We start from the raw sequence: 15101 nt of genomic DNA on the forward strand, positions 1-15101 counted from the left end.
ATGATTATTTCCATGTTTCACACAGGCAAAACAAAGCTGAGAGATTAAAGGATACACTTTCCTGTACATTTTAGTTCAGGTTTGTGTCTTCATTTTTCCTCTACCTTTAACCCCTTTCACGCTTGGTTATATGATATTGTATCATATCATTTCATTTCGATTTGTGGCTTCCAGAGTCAGAGTGGGCCAGAGCCTTTGAGTAATTTGTAGGCTGGGTGTCTATGTAGCATGAATGAGTCCTGTAAGCTGTCTTTTTCCACATCTCATTCAAGACTGTATGGGTGGCTCCCAGTAATCTTAAGTCAGAAAGGGATGCTTAAATGGTGGGTTATTTAAGCTTCCTGGCTTGACTTTGAGCTCAAAGAGAAGGGGAGGTACAGTTCCACAGTGTGACATCAATCTTGGTTGGGAGGGAAGTCCAAAGTCTACAGCTGTCATGCTTAGCTGTCTCATCTCTGAATTGTTGGACTCAGGAAAACTGGATCAGGAGAGCCATAAAAGCCAAATCAGAGGCTCAGGTCACAGGTATGGATATTACTGAAAATAAATGCAAAGCTAACGTAAAATCTGCCAACTTCTTCCCTGATGCTCATTCCTACTAACCATGCTACCTTTTCGTTTAAGCCATCTTGCTTACTTCTGCACTGAGTTTTATGAAAAGTAAATGATGTTTTGAATCAATGATTTCACCACATGGCACCTGGAAGGTTTATTTCTTCTCTTTTATAGTCTCCTTCTTGTTGGGAGGGTCCAATCCAGTCTTCCCTACTCCTCTCACTGTGCTGTTGCACTTGCTTTTGTTGTAATTCTTACTTTTGTTGTAATTGATTCCTGTCTGCTGCCTGCTTCTTAGGGATTCAACTTGCCCACCTTCATTATCTTATGCCCTTTCGTTCCTACTTAATGTGGACTTTTGTGTGTTGGCATCTAGGCTGTGCCTTAATATATGCAGTGAACCGTTCCAATTCTGGTAACAGTCTGCTCCTGGGTGACAAAATTATCTTATGAAATACTCCTATTCTTTTGTGCCACTTGTTTTCTCAGGCAAGAGTTTCTTTGTTCTGTTCCCACTACTGAATTCTTCCAGCAGAATCCTAATACAGGGATCTTCTTTTGATTTTAAATTCTCAGAATTTGAATTTTTTTCCCCAGTGCTGTGTAGTTTTGATTTCCATAAGTTAATTTTAGTGAATGCAGTACTTAAAATTCCAGTGAATGTGCTCTCTCTCTCTTTGTTATATGTATATGAGGGAAACTCAGTACAATTTCATGCATAAAAAGACACAAGTATGAAATTTAATAGTCTTTTTATCGATCTAAATATTGAGATGTACCTGCCTTACAGAAAATATCTTCAAGCATGTTAACTCTGAGATGGATGCATGCTCAGAAGTGTAACAGATTATCACAACATAATATAGCTCTGCCATAGAACTCTGTTTTAATGATCATGAATGTGACTACCCTGTAATTACATGATATTCTCTACATTGCTACCAAAAAGACTTATGAGCTGAAGTACAAATTACGTACACAATTTGCCTTATACTCTGCAGTGAATCTGGACTGTGTTTTATAGGAATTGGCACAGGAAAGCTATTAAAAGATCAAGCTAGAAAGCCCACAGGGGAAAGAATCTCTCCACTTCTCTGGAGAGAAAGAAGAAAAGTCAGCTTTTGCTGTAGTTTATGCAACATATACAAGTCTTAGCTTGTGTACTGTAATGTTCATCCTTGTTGACTCTAGATGGTGTGTTACACTGTACTCTCCAGGGCTTGTTCCATACAGGACAGCTCATAAATGTTGTGTGTAATTGGACAGGAGCATTTGTTCAAGGTAAAGGCTGGAGAAAATTACCTGATAGCCCCAGTGCAAGAGTTGGGTTCAAGAGTGGCACTGGGGTTGAAGAAGCGAGCTCGGACAGCTCTGCTGTGCTCTTGGTTTCCTATCTGGACACTTGCCCGCTGGGGGTAATTCTGAATTTGACACTTGATCAGGAAACAATATACCAGCTCCATAACAGCTCATCTGCTGAAACAATCTTCCTGTGAGTGCTTATGCAGGAGCTCTGATTACATAGAAACTGATCTAAAACCAATGTTTTCGGGGGGGGGGGGGGGGGGGGGGAAGAAACTTCCTCCAGCCACTTACTTGGCCATAATGAGAGTTGATTAGAATGTGTGTCTGAAATGAACAGGAGACTGTAATGTCAATAAGCTCCAGACTCTACTGAGCTAAGCAAATAATAACCATAACTGTGAGATGAGCTAAAAACCTCAGAGAGTCTTTTGTTGCCTTATTAGGTGAAGTATGTCCATCTTTCCTCTGTGCTTTCTGGCAAAGGAAAGATGTGATATATGTTCTGGGAATATCTGTGTGGGAGGAGAGGGTTAAACAGTGATGAAAATGCATGGAAGTATAAATATGAAATCTGAGTGATTAACAAAATTATTTAAACAATTCAATTTTTTTCTTTTTTTTTTTTTTTTTGAACAGGAGTTTCTAGACAATATCAGAGCTTGTCTTTGCTTTGCTAATGATAGACTGCATAAAGATAAAAGCATCTTTTAAGCCCCAGAGTGCTTTTTAAGGTGTATTTTGTGCTTTGGGACCATATAAAAGACGCTGCTCTGTCTCTCCGGTAGTGATGTCTTAGTTGGTTGAAATTGTGCCATTTATGATGGGTCTCAGAACTTCTCTATGGGGGACAGATTTGAACTGGAACAAGAATATCATTAGATGCTGTTAGATTATGGTGACCATATTGTAGCATTGCAATAAACATCCTCTCTAGACCTCTGTTTCTTGAACAATCTGCACATAAGCCAGTAGAACAGTTTTATGACCTGTCAAAGAGACGTGCAAAAATACTGTAGGGCACAAATACTTGGGGCAGGAAGATGATAGGCCCCTTTGCAAACTGTCTTATTCATGGTCCTGTGTTGTGTCATGTATCCATATAATGATGGGATCTGATTTTTTTTCCTCTTTAGAGAAATGATATCTATTTCTGTGGATCCTAACAATGAAATTTGCATTACAATGCATGGCCTTTCTAACCTTCTGCCTGAAATGTTCGAACTTTCCTTGATCATAATGATTAAAACTCTCCTGAGCATACAGTATTTTCTGATGTTAAAAGATTTTATGACAGAAAAATCTTAAGTTAAAATCTTAAGTTAAACAGCACATAAATATAATTAAATATAGAGGGTCTCACTTCCTTACATCTTCCTGTTTGGTGTATTGTTACAGGTTTCATTGCTTGTGATGAAAAGATGAATACAAAGTTCAAATAGACGCAAATAGGTCATCCTCTCTTGCCTGGGTGTATCAGTATTGTGCAGCTGTAGTTGAGGTTTGCAAGATCTTTAACAAAAGTTCATTTCACATTCAGAACACAGACAGATTTGTGTTGCTGAATCCTTTTCACATCCACTCACCACACAAAAAGCATGTGCTAAATTGAGTTCAGCCCATAGCAACAGTTCTTCTGATAACCTTGGAATGCAGGCTGCATGGACAGAGGACACTTTAAGTCTTTAGGAGGAATACTTCTTAAATAAGCCCCTGCTTTTACAATAAAAGCCCAATTTTAATAAAACACTCTCAAGCATTCTGTTTCAAGTAACTACTGCACTTATATAGCCAGGTGCTCATCTTGCTTTTATCTCACCACTTCTAATACAATCTCAATTTATGGTTTTAAATTTTTTTCCTTCTGACTTTTGCCCAACTCTTTATAATTGTTCTTTTCTGTTTAACTCCATCCTTGCCATCTTGAAATGCAGTTGCCACAGCTGTTCAGTTTTTGCCATTTTATTTGTTCCATTACAATGCTTCTGGGACTTTATATTCTATTCTTTATCACTCTAATCCAGATTTCATTCTGAGGAGAAGTAGCAGCAGGGAATCATGGACTTGAGGTGAGATTTCACACTTTCTCTATCTTTTTTCTGGCTCTGAAAGGTAGGGGGCTGTGGGAGGTGCACAAACAAATACTTGGACTTTTTCTGCACTTTCCTCAGCACCTGTACCACCCAGAAAAAATCAGACTATTGTTTTTTTGCTCAAGCTTTCTAACAAATACAATTTGGCATTTTGGATGCTGTCCTGATTGGGGCTGGACTAGAGTTCCCGTTGGTTGGGCAGCGGGAGGAGCTGCAGCACCCTGAGACCCCAGGGGCTCCCCAGGTCCCAGTGCCCTCACCTGTGCGCGGGGGCGGGGGGAGCACAGCTGGAGGGCTGGGCCCCGATTGGCCCATAGTCCGTGTCATGTGACATTGTGCTCACTATATAAAGGCAGGAGTGGGCCTGGGGGAGGCTGCCACTTCTGGGAGTGTGGCTGTGGGGCCTGTGTGTTGGGGATCGCCAGCCAGGAGCAGGTGGGTGTCGGTCGGCGGGAGGTGAGCAGCTGTACTGTACCTTACCCGCTGGTACTGCTGTCAGCGTATTGTTCTGTTACTGTTATTAAACTGTTTTTATCTCAACCTGCGAGTCTCCCTTTGCCCCTCCGATTCCTTCCCCGTTCCCAAGTCAGGGGAGGGAGGGTGGGTGAGCGACTGCGTAGCGTTTAGCTGCTGACCAGGCTCAAACAATGACAGATGCTTGCTGAAAGAATCCTGTTAGTGGTCTTACACTCTTTCATTTTGTACAATACAGTGTGCCTTGCTCACCTTTAAAAATTCATCTTTGTTTAACAATGGTGATGAAGGAGCTAGGCAAAGAGAGATTAATGGGGACTAGGTGATATTTGTCTCTGTGTCCTGTCTGAGGCCATATAGCTTAACCACAAAGTTGGCTTGCAAAACAATCCAAGAACAAACAGATAAATTCCCTTTCAGCAGATTATCACCTACTTTTACAGGTTAGGGTAATATAATCTAGGTAAAGTGTATCACATAAAACTCCCGTATGATAAAAGGAAGGCAGAAAAATCCCATTGAAGTTGAATGTACATGGAATATTTTCAGACTCACCTGAGTCTAGTTTAAATGGCATTGTGGCTACATATCTTTATCATTATACTTAGCAAAACTATTTCATGTTCAATTATTTTAGCCACTGAAAATATTTACTCTTACTACTTTTAATTTTGCTCTTCTGAATTTTTCCTATCACTAAGTTTCATCATTTTTTCCCTCTTGATTCCCTCCCTTTCTAAAGAAACAAATTCTTATAAGTAATAGAGCCTTCCTATCGTCCCATACCTGGATATGTTGTGAGTCATCCTTTACATCAAGCTCTGCATATCTTTCCTCAGAAATTTGTTACATTAGCAATTAGTGATGTTGGTGTTTCTTACCTATGCTACCTCTTAGTTCCACCTGGAATTTGGAAGTTTGATATAGAGAACTAGATCCTTAGTAGATGTAAATCAACATACCACTATTGATTTTAATTATCTGTGGTGTCTTACACTAGCTGATGATCTGGCCTAGAATAATTGTATAATAGATGGCTTGTGCATTTCAAGAAAGGAGGCACTTTTTTTTTTTTTTTTTCTTCACTGAAAGAATCCAGCCTTGTTGCTTGCACCTTTTCCTTCAACAGCAACATTGCTCAGGGGTAATGAGACTCTCCTAAAGCTTATCCTTTAACAGAAGCAGCATTCTTGTGGTACAGAAAAGTTTCTTCCTGAATTAGCTTTTACTAGTTCAAGATACCTTTGTAGGCTATGAAACCTGTATTCACATGGCAGTGGATCTGATTCTATAAAAGCCTTTCCACTAATCAGTGTTGCTGGGATTTAACTTGGTCCCTTCTCTTCAAGCCTTGATGAAGACATAATGACTCAATGAAGAATTACTTAATACTTCTTCCTCAATGTTAAAGAATCACTGTGGATTTGAACATGATTGAATAAAAGGTTGGTTCTGAATCCCTGCTCTGACATCAGACAAGTGTGCCAGTATATTTTATGGGATTTATGTGCTAATTATACACTTTTTCTTGTTAGCCAGTCTGAGACTGGAACTGCCTTCTCCAGAAGACTCAAAAGCTTCCTCAATTTCTGTGCAAAATAGACCTGTTTCCATTGCTATATCTGATGTATACACATAGTAACTGGCACTCAGAAGCATATAAACTACAGGAAAGTTAAAAACAATTGACTAACAAAAAATGTGTATGATTCTCCATCTGAAAAGACAAAAAAGGGAAAAATACAACAACAAAAAAAGTGAAGTATGGCCCTTACATGCTAGAGGAAGGACATTTGATACAGCAACACAGGTGACATCAAAACTCATCAGCAAAAATAGAACATTATTTTTAGGGTTAGAGATGGCAATTACAATCAACTTATACTCCTGATAAATATATACATACATATATATATATATATATATATACAAATGTAAATAAAACTTTTTTTTTCTTCAAATGCTGTTCATAGAAAGAATGCATAGAAAGAAAGAGAATTTTGTTTGCCTCCCATGCAAGTAAAGAATAATTGAACTGTCAATGCCTTAAGCCAGTTCCTAGGGTGGTTTATACACACTGGGTTACAACAGTGACTGAAAAGTGATCAAAACACAGAGAGTGATGAGGGATTACTTAGGCTGGCTTCTCTCTGCAATGAAGTGAAGGCTGTGTTCCTGTTCTCTCCAGTCAATGCATGCCATGAAATATATGTATCCCATATGCTGGGATCAAATTCTAAACAAAATTGTTATAGACTATACACTGAATAATTCTACAATCTAGTCTGATTATGTGCAAATTCAATGTGACACAGTCTTAATTTGACACATATAATTAAAGGTCATAGCAGCATTTCCTAGTTTCAGAGATTGATTTTTTTTTTCACCCTATCTCAGCTACTTTGATACACTTTAAGGAAAATTTTATCTAGGAGAATAATCACATCATTTTTAAAACTGCTTTTCATCTTCATCTTTTGTGAGCAACATTCACTAAAAAGAGTATAGACAGTGACTTCAGGGAGGCTGTTTTCATAAATAAGATTGCACACTGTAAATATGAATTAGACCAGACTGGCTTTTTTTGTAAATGCACAATCCTGCCTATAATGGTATTCAGAATTTGCTTTGACCCAGGTTTATTAAATTTATCATACATAGCCACATCACAACAATTATTGTTGGGGTTGAAGACAGGAGATGGTGAATGCTGAACTGTACAGCACAGCTGAATTTTGAAGATAGGAACTGTGTTTTAGATAGATGCTCATTTTACAGAAAAGCTTTGTCATTCAACAAGTTTGTATATACGGGGAGTGCATGCGTAGCTGGATGGATAGGGAAGGTGCCTGTTGAGCGCTGGATGAATATACTGTTGTGTGATGTGAGTGTGTAATGAATGTGGTGATGCTGTGGTGAAGAAAGTCACTGGATATTTTGAGCTGTGAAAACTCCTGTTCCTTACACGTGGTAGAGAGAACTCAAGGTCATGAAACCTGGGCTCCTGTTGGTTATTGCAGGTAGCAGTGGTTTTGCAGGCCATGATTCCTGAGCCAGAAGAACCTTTCATAAAACAATTATTCAAGTGCCTACCTCTGCAAGCCATGGACACAGCTGAGCATATCTAACTCATGCAGTAGAAGTCCCTGAACACAACCACTGTAATCAGTTCCTTAACAAAATTTTTGCCCTCATATTATAGACTGACACAGCATTCCACTTTCTTCCCATGGTATGAGACATAAGGAAAACGTAACCTAAGCAAGAACTCCAATGTAATACTAATGCCTAAAGTAACAGTGAAAGAAAATATCTTTCTGAAAACAAACAAAAAAGCCCCATATGCAAGCTCATGAGACTGGAAGAGAAAATAATTTCTGTCTAAGATTTACCAATCAAGAAAAGTGCATGAAAAAACAGGCCAGCAGCTTTTCTGCTGCTTATCTGAGACCTGAGTAGTCAGACCATCCTGATCTTGAGGAATAAGGTTTCTGTGAAGCTGTGTCTGAATGCCTTTATTGAATTTCTGAGTGTGAATTACTTAACATTTTAGCTGTGCAGCAGAACTTGGAAGAAAGAAGTCACTAATGGTTGGGCTAAGGTACTGTATCATGCTTCTCTGATATTAAAACTGTTGTGGTTTGGGCCTGATCGGCAACCAACCACCGCAGCTAATCACCCTCCCTTCCCCCTCCCCACCTGGGAATGGGGGAGGGGATCAGAGGGGTGAAGGGAGACTCGCAGGCTGAGATAAGAACAGTTTAATAATGGCAATAAAATGAAAACAATAACGATGATGGGGGAAAACAAAAAGAAATATATAAACAGGCAATGTACAGCGTAATTGCTCACCACCCGGTAACCAATATCCAGCCCGTTCCCAGCCAGCGACCCCGAGATATGAAGATCCCACAATCGCAATCCCGGAAGCAAGAGAGAGAGAGAGAGCTCCTTCCCAACCACCCCTCCTTTATATAGTGAGCATGACATTCGATGATATATTCCATATTAGTAAAATGTTTTCAAAATAAATAATTCTCCCTCCTGCTAAGGAACAAATTTACTACAAAAATGGTTATGACTCCTGAGTTTCTTTTACTGTCATGCTTCTCTTTTGGGTTCTTAAACACCCTGTCAACTTGGGGAGCAAGAAGTTTAATGAATAAAAATGGCGGAAAAAAAAAAAAAAAAAACAAAAAAACACACCAAAACAAAACCAAACCAAACAAACAAACAAAAAAACAAAGCAAAACAAACCAACCAACCAACCAAGCAATTAAATAATAATGATAAATAGTGAAAAAGAAAAACAAAAACAAAATAAACAAACAAAAAAACCCACAAAACCAAAAACCCACTCACTCCACCAAAAAAAAAAAAAAAACAAAAAACAAAAAACAAACCCCAAAAACAACAACAGAAAAAAACAGAAGTTACCTCTAAGTTTACTCACAAGGTCATATCTATGTTTAAGCACTTTGCTGAACTAACTTCTGCTATTAGGGCTCTGGCAAGGACTGTCTCATATTTTATGTATGAACTCAAATCCCTGGTTGATGTTATAATATAAACTCCAGTGATTATTTTTAATGTTATGGCTGAAGGTAGCAGTCAGCTGCTGGATCCCATTGCTCTAATAGATGTAGACTATGAGGCTGCCCTTGTCCTGAAAAGTTTACAGTCTAATTATTAGTTGAAAGCAGTCTGAGGATCAACAATTTCATACCTACATACACATATATTTTTCTCCTCAGTTCCCCAAAGAGATACACAAAACCAAATCCGCACTCCACTTAAAGCCGCATTTAAAGAGAAAGAGATGTAGTAAATAAGGCTCAATCTGAGGGGAGAAAAACATGTGAGTAGGGTTCCCAAGTTGCATGGAAAGTAGAGGTTTTGAAAGAAATATGCTTGAAAAGCTATTATTTTATTAGGCAGAACCTGTTCACATAAATTGGACAATAATCTATGAGAGTCAAATAAGTAATTTCCTATAAGTTTACATCTTTACCAAAGATAGACTTAGAAAAATAACATCGAAGTCCCGAAAGAGTTATGTAGACAGATTCTAGGAAATTTGATAGCTTCCTGAACAATGGCCTTAATGCACTTCATCCTATATGATCAAGCCTGTGATGTGACAGAAAAAAGTTAATAAAATCAGGGCTTAGAATAAATATGCAGGAGTTTTTAAAGATGGTATAATATAAGTCTTTGTTGTTTCAATTTTGTACAGAAAAAAAAATCAAGAAATACAAGCAATCAAGTACTATAAAAACAACAGATACTATATCTCATGTAAAAGGTCAAAATTACATTCTGACATCTTTAGGTTTGCCAAAGTTGTAGTTAAAAGTTGCAATCTACATTACGAACTGTACTGCAACCTTAAACATAGATAGGTCTATATTTAGAACAAAGCAACATTGTTAGTGCTTTGCTAAAGTGTTGTCAGAACGGTCTGTTTTCAGATGCACGAGACAGACCCAGTTTGTGCAAGGAATCTCAATCAAAGCAAACCCACCTTCGAACTTCCATTTCAGGTCCAAATGTTCCATGGCTCTGCGGCTCCTGCACTTCTGTTTCTCTCCAGTAGTCCATCATTCTTAGATCATGTCCTGTCCCACTTGTCATCTCTTCTACAGACCACACAGAAATAAAATTCAGGATAAAATGATACAGGATTTTTCTGCATAAAGTGATGGGTACTTTCTTTTATAGCAAAACCAAAACCAGCTAAATGCCAAGCAATAAGGTCTTTTCTCTGATCATAAGGGAGAACTACACCACCACTGTCTACAAGAATATAAGTCTTAGATACATAATATAAACAACATGATGTATTGGTTTGCAGATACAAAATATCACAAGAAAATTTCACATACTCCAGAAAACTATGACCGAAACTTGATACTGTTGCTTTGACTTAATATTGTGCCATTGTAAAGTTTTGCTGCCTGCCTCAGGTTTTGGGAGCAGACTCTCAGTATTTCGAGTACATACCTGGAGAACAACAAAGATGATCTAAAAGTTCCTGCTATGGGGCTTGGTAACCAATAAATGATGCAAGAAGTGAAGAAGATGTGAGCTCTTGTCATTTATGGAACTGTGCAGGTGTTTATTTGCCTGTGGTTCACCAGGAAAATCCTTTCCTTTTTCAAGTGTACTTTCACAGGAATTGCTGCCGTACCCATCCTGCATTAATATTCAGGATCTGCACTCATAATCCATTGCTAAGCAACACTTAACAAAATTGATCTTGCATTAAGCAAGCTCTAGAGCTTGAATAATACATTATTTCCTCTTTCTACTTATAATCAGTGAACACCTTTGGTTGCCTTCTGAATGTCACAATATTAAAACATTTTATTTTAAATACAGATTTTAATTGCTAAAAAAGTCCATTTGGATTAAGGATCAGATGTAAATTTGCCCTTGGTACTGTCTAATGCTAAGAGTAAATAAATTACAAAAACTGTTCCACCTTTGAAGAATGTGGAAAAACTTAAAAACTGAAAGGAATGTAATACAGAGCAGCCATATCCCATTTTGCATTCAGATACATTGAGGGCAATACCTTGTCAGCAACTGTGTGTATATCTTAAGCATCTCTGTCACTGTTTATTTATATTCTGCATTAAGATCACACAACTGTGTGCATTTATATGCTGAATACAGGAGTTTCTGATTGCCATACATGAATTTTATGTACATAGAAAATAACCTTGCCTCTCTGGAGTTTTCTGAATGGCTGCTGGAGATGGAATTCCATGCTTTGAAGTTGCTAGAAATTACCTGGCTTGTCTTGTAGCCCATTTCTCTGCTACTGCAGGATAGCTCCCCTGAGTATATTCACCAATGCCTTAATCATCCTGTTCTTAAGAGTCTCAAGCAATGTCTCCTTTGGGAGATCACTGCACAGTCTATTAGATCTTAGTGCTAGACAATACTTATTTATGTTCCTTCTATATTTATTAAGCCAGAGTCCTCCCTGCCTCTTTCCTTCCCCAGGCCCTGCTACACCAGTGCAAGAGAGAAAGTGGTTTCCCTGTGATTACTGAAGGTCTAGGTGTTGGGATAATTATGTATGCTACCACTGTCAAGTATTTCTTTACTTCCATGGAATTATTAGATGTCTTAAAAGTAAAAATTGGGCCCTAGAGAACACGAATTGATTCATTTCAATTATTTCACACTTAATTTTATAAGACAGTTTTCTAAACTAAATCTGAAATATAATTTCAATTAAAAATTCCTGACAGGATCAGACAAGGTGTTAATTTGTTGACATCTCCTATGCATTACTTTTACTTATGCTCTCTTTGTCTCCATCAAATAATCTAGTACCCATGGTGTAACATCTATGTGAGGAACTTTAATCACAGGCTCTTCCAAGAATCTGTACTTTGCATTTAGAAGTGTATGAGTTGTTTAAATGAATAGAGAATATAAGCTCTGTACCATTTTCCCAAGGGACTTTTGTAAAATTAATCAAGATATTCCACGTTCTTGTCTTGGGATTTATTTTTTTTTTTTCTATTTGTCTTCATCAGTGTAAAACTTTATGTTGTGACTTGTCAGTCTTCCATTGTCCTGATCCCTCCCTTTTTAGTATCCTTTACAAATCTCAGTACTAGGCTGTGCACTCCTTTTGCCAGATAATTGGTGAAAATGTAAAATAAGACAATCCTAACATTCATACTTGCTTACTTTCTACTTGTTTCTCACAAGGCAGTGTCTCAAATGCTTGACTAACATATTTACTGGTCTTTCTTCAATCATTCATTTCTATCTGAGAAGTCTTATAACTCTACTACGGATGTAAGCTGTTTATGCATTCCACCACAAACTGAGCAAGAAGAATACCTGGTCACAGGCTGCCGTGTACCCCAAGGTGCCACTCTGCAAAGTTCCTTCCTTCCCACCTGGCACTGTTACTGGATTCATCCCCAGTTTGACAAATACTTCATATTTTTGCCTGCCTGGGATTCATTAAGAATATTCTTTCCAGATAGGCCAAACTTTCCAAGGCCAACCTTTGGCCTTGATCTAGTTGCCCTTCTAGACACCCTGTATTAAAATAAAATTCTCAGTGTTTTTGAATAAGCATGCAAATAACTGAATGAATTCTTCTATGAAGAAGTATAAGTAATACCAGACACATTCAGGACAATGAATGCAAAACTGCCAAAACAACCTTACTGTTTAACTCAGCATAAATTTCAAAACCCTTTTTTATCATGTTGACACCAATTTCTCTGAAATTTTTAGTCAGCTTCTGCAAGAAAACTAAAATATGTATACTTTCTTTAATAAAAAGGCATATTGAAATTAAAACCATGAGTATAATCTTTAAATGTTCAGTAGGGAGTGGGGTCCATAATAAGACTGAACTTGATTTTTGAAAGATATATAAGTCTCAATACCTTTATCTCACCAGAAATTTTGCTCATTCCTTATATTTTATTCCATTTTATTCCTTCTCTTTATTTATAAAGGCTGGAAGTTATGGTTTTTCTGTGACAACCTGGTCCAATGTTGTGATGGCACTGTATTTCTGTTGCAAATATCCCATCGTTTGAACAGGTGGCTTGTATTTTTTTAAAGGGGGAGGGAGTTGTATTTTTTCTATCTGGTTGAGAAATCCATTACTCAGTGTTTTCCCATATCACCTTATATTACATTTTGCTCTTGATGAATTGTACTTCATATGGTTTCCTGTCATTGTGTATTTATTAGGCATAAACCAGGATGTAAACATCTGGTCTTAATTATAGACTTTGTATTTTGCAAGGAACGTAACAGTTTGCATTCATCCCTAATACAGAAAAACGGAATTATCACAGTAAGCCAGAAAGAGTCAGGTTTTTGTGCCCTTATGTCCTTCTTCCTGGGATTTAGAGACAGAGAAGTCTCAAGTGAGAGCTGTAGGATAAATCTGAGACCCAGCTACACGGCTGGTTTTACACCTTCTTCTTGTGACTTTTATCTCTGATGAATGCAGTTTTAATTTTTGAACATCTAGACAACAGGTTTTCAGTTTTCTGTTGAATAAAATGTCAGCAAGTGATGACCCATGTTTTGCTAAAACTGTTTTTTGATTTCAGTGTGAAGTCTAGAAACAACTCCAGTGTGTCTGAGCAGGTTCTTTTGACACTTTCTCCCAGCAACCCTTTGGACTATGAATGATGAGAAATATCAGTCAGGTGTCTGAAGCCACATTTCAGATTAATGGCTTGAAATCACACGTACTAAGCAGCCTATTGAGCTTGTCAGTATTTACATATCTAGAAAAATAAATTGAGACATAGTATTGCTTATTTAATTGTAGCATCTTGCAAGAAAGTTGCTGAGGGAGAGAGAGAATAATGTAACTATTATAAGGCTGTTTCTAGTCATTGTTTTTAAATCCTTCCATTGGAGAGGACAGCAGAGGACAGGCAATTCTTTTTATGTGGCATCGGTGTGATGGTGATTGTCTTCTAATGTGCTCTTTCACTCAGTGTGGTCTCTATTGCTGGCCTAGGTGACAATATTTAATAGCTCATGCTTCATTTGAGGCCAGACTTCAGACATTTTCTTAGACTTTTCAATGTCTAAAGTCACCTTTGTGTATATCTTCACACATTTTTCTATGAAGCCTTGGGGGATCACTATCCTTGCCCCTTTAACAATTTAATAATCTCATTTTTAAAAGTATATAGGCCAGGAACATGCAGATCTGACTTGTGCTAATAGTATTAATTTCTTCCTTCAGGGGGATTTCAGCTGTATCTTTGGAACTTGCAGTTTTTGCTTCATCTGAGGTCAGATGGGCTGGTTTTGTGAATTGGATTTAGAAAAACATGTATATAATCAAGCTCTGCACTTTGCTCAGTTGCACTTCTGTCAAATGCTCCAGTGTGCACACAACCAAGAATCCTGTTCTTGTAGATGAGGAAAAATAATCTTTTCAACAGGTTATTTGCCACATCCTCTGGAAATAGCAATAAATTGTCTGTACTCAGTTTGAGCTGACTTTAGGATCCCAAAATACTTATGAAAAATGTTAAACCTTTGACTGAGGTGAAAAATCCCTCTTCTATCTAAGCATATTACTATTAGGTTTTTGCAGACATAGTGGTCTCAAAAGTAAGAGAACTGATTAGTCTCTAGAAAAAATATCTCTGACCACCTTTGTTTACTCTATCATAGTGTCCTAGACTTCAAATCTGGTTACAGTTTGACATGATTGGCAAGTCAGGATAGATTTGCAAGATCAAAACCAGCTCCAGATAGAGTAAGCACTGTTCCTATGTTGTCAACCCCATAGAGGTTGATGTGAGGAGCCTGCATCGTGTGGAACAGACCACATGGTTTTCAACTGGGCTAACTTGTACTTACATGTGTAATACAGCTCTCTTGAAAACAGAACTGTCCAGATCAAACTATGATGCCTGGAAAGTCAAATTCCATCTCCTCCATAGCTTTCAGGTTTCAGAAGTTACATTAAACACAAACACCCTTTTGCAGTGAATTAATTCAAGAAAATCTCATACTTTCTTTTTGTGTGTTGGAGGACTATCTTTATGGTGTCAATGTATGATGTTCCTGGCTCTATTATCTTCTCTCATTGTCTCATTTATTATTTATACTGCATGAAATCTAGCTAATTTTATTTGTAGGGTCTCTTACTTC

This window comes from Tyto alba, unplaced genomic scaffold (assembly GCF_018691265.1).
Source record: "Tyto alba isolate M040663 unplaced genomic scaffold, T.alba_DEE_v4.0 Super-Scaffold_17, whole genome shotgun sequence".
Taxonomy (NCBI): domain Eukaryota; kingdom Metazoa; phylum Chordata; class Aves; order Strigiformes; family Tytonidae; genus Tyto; species Tyto alba.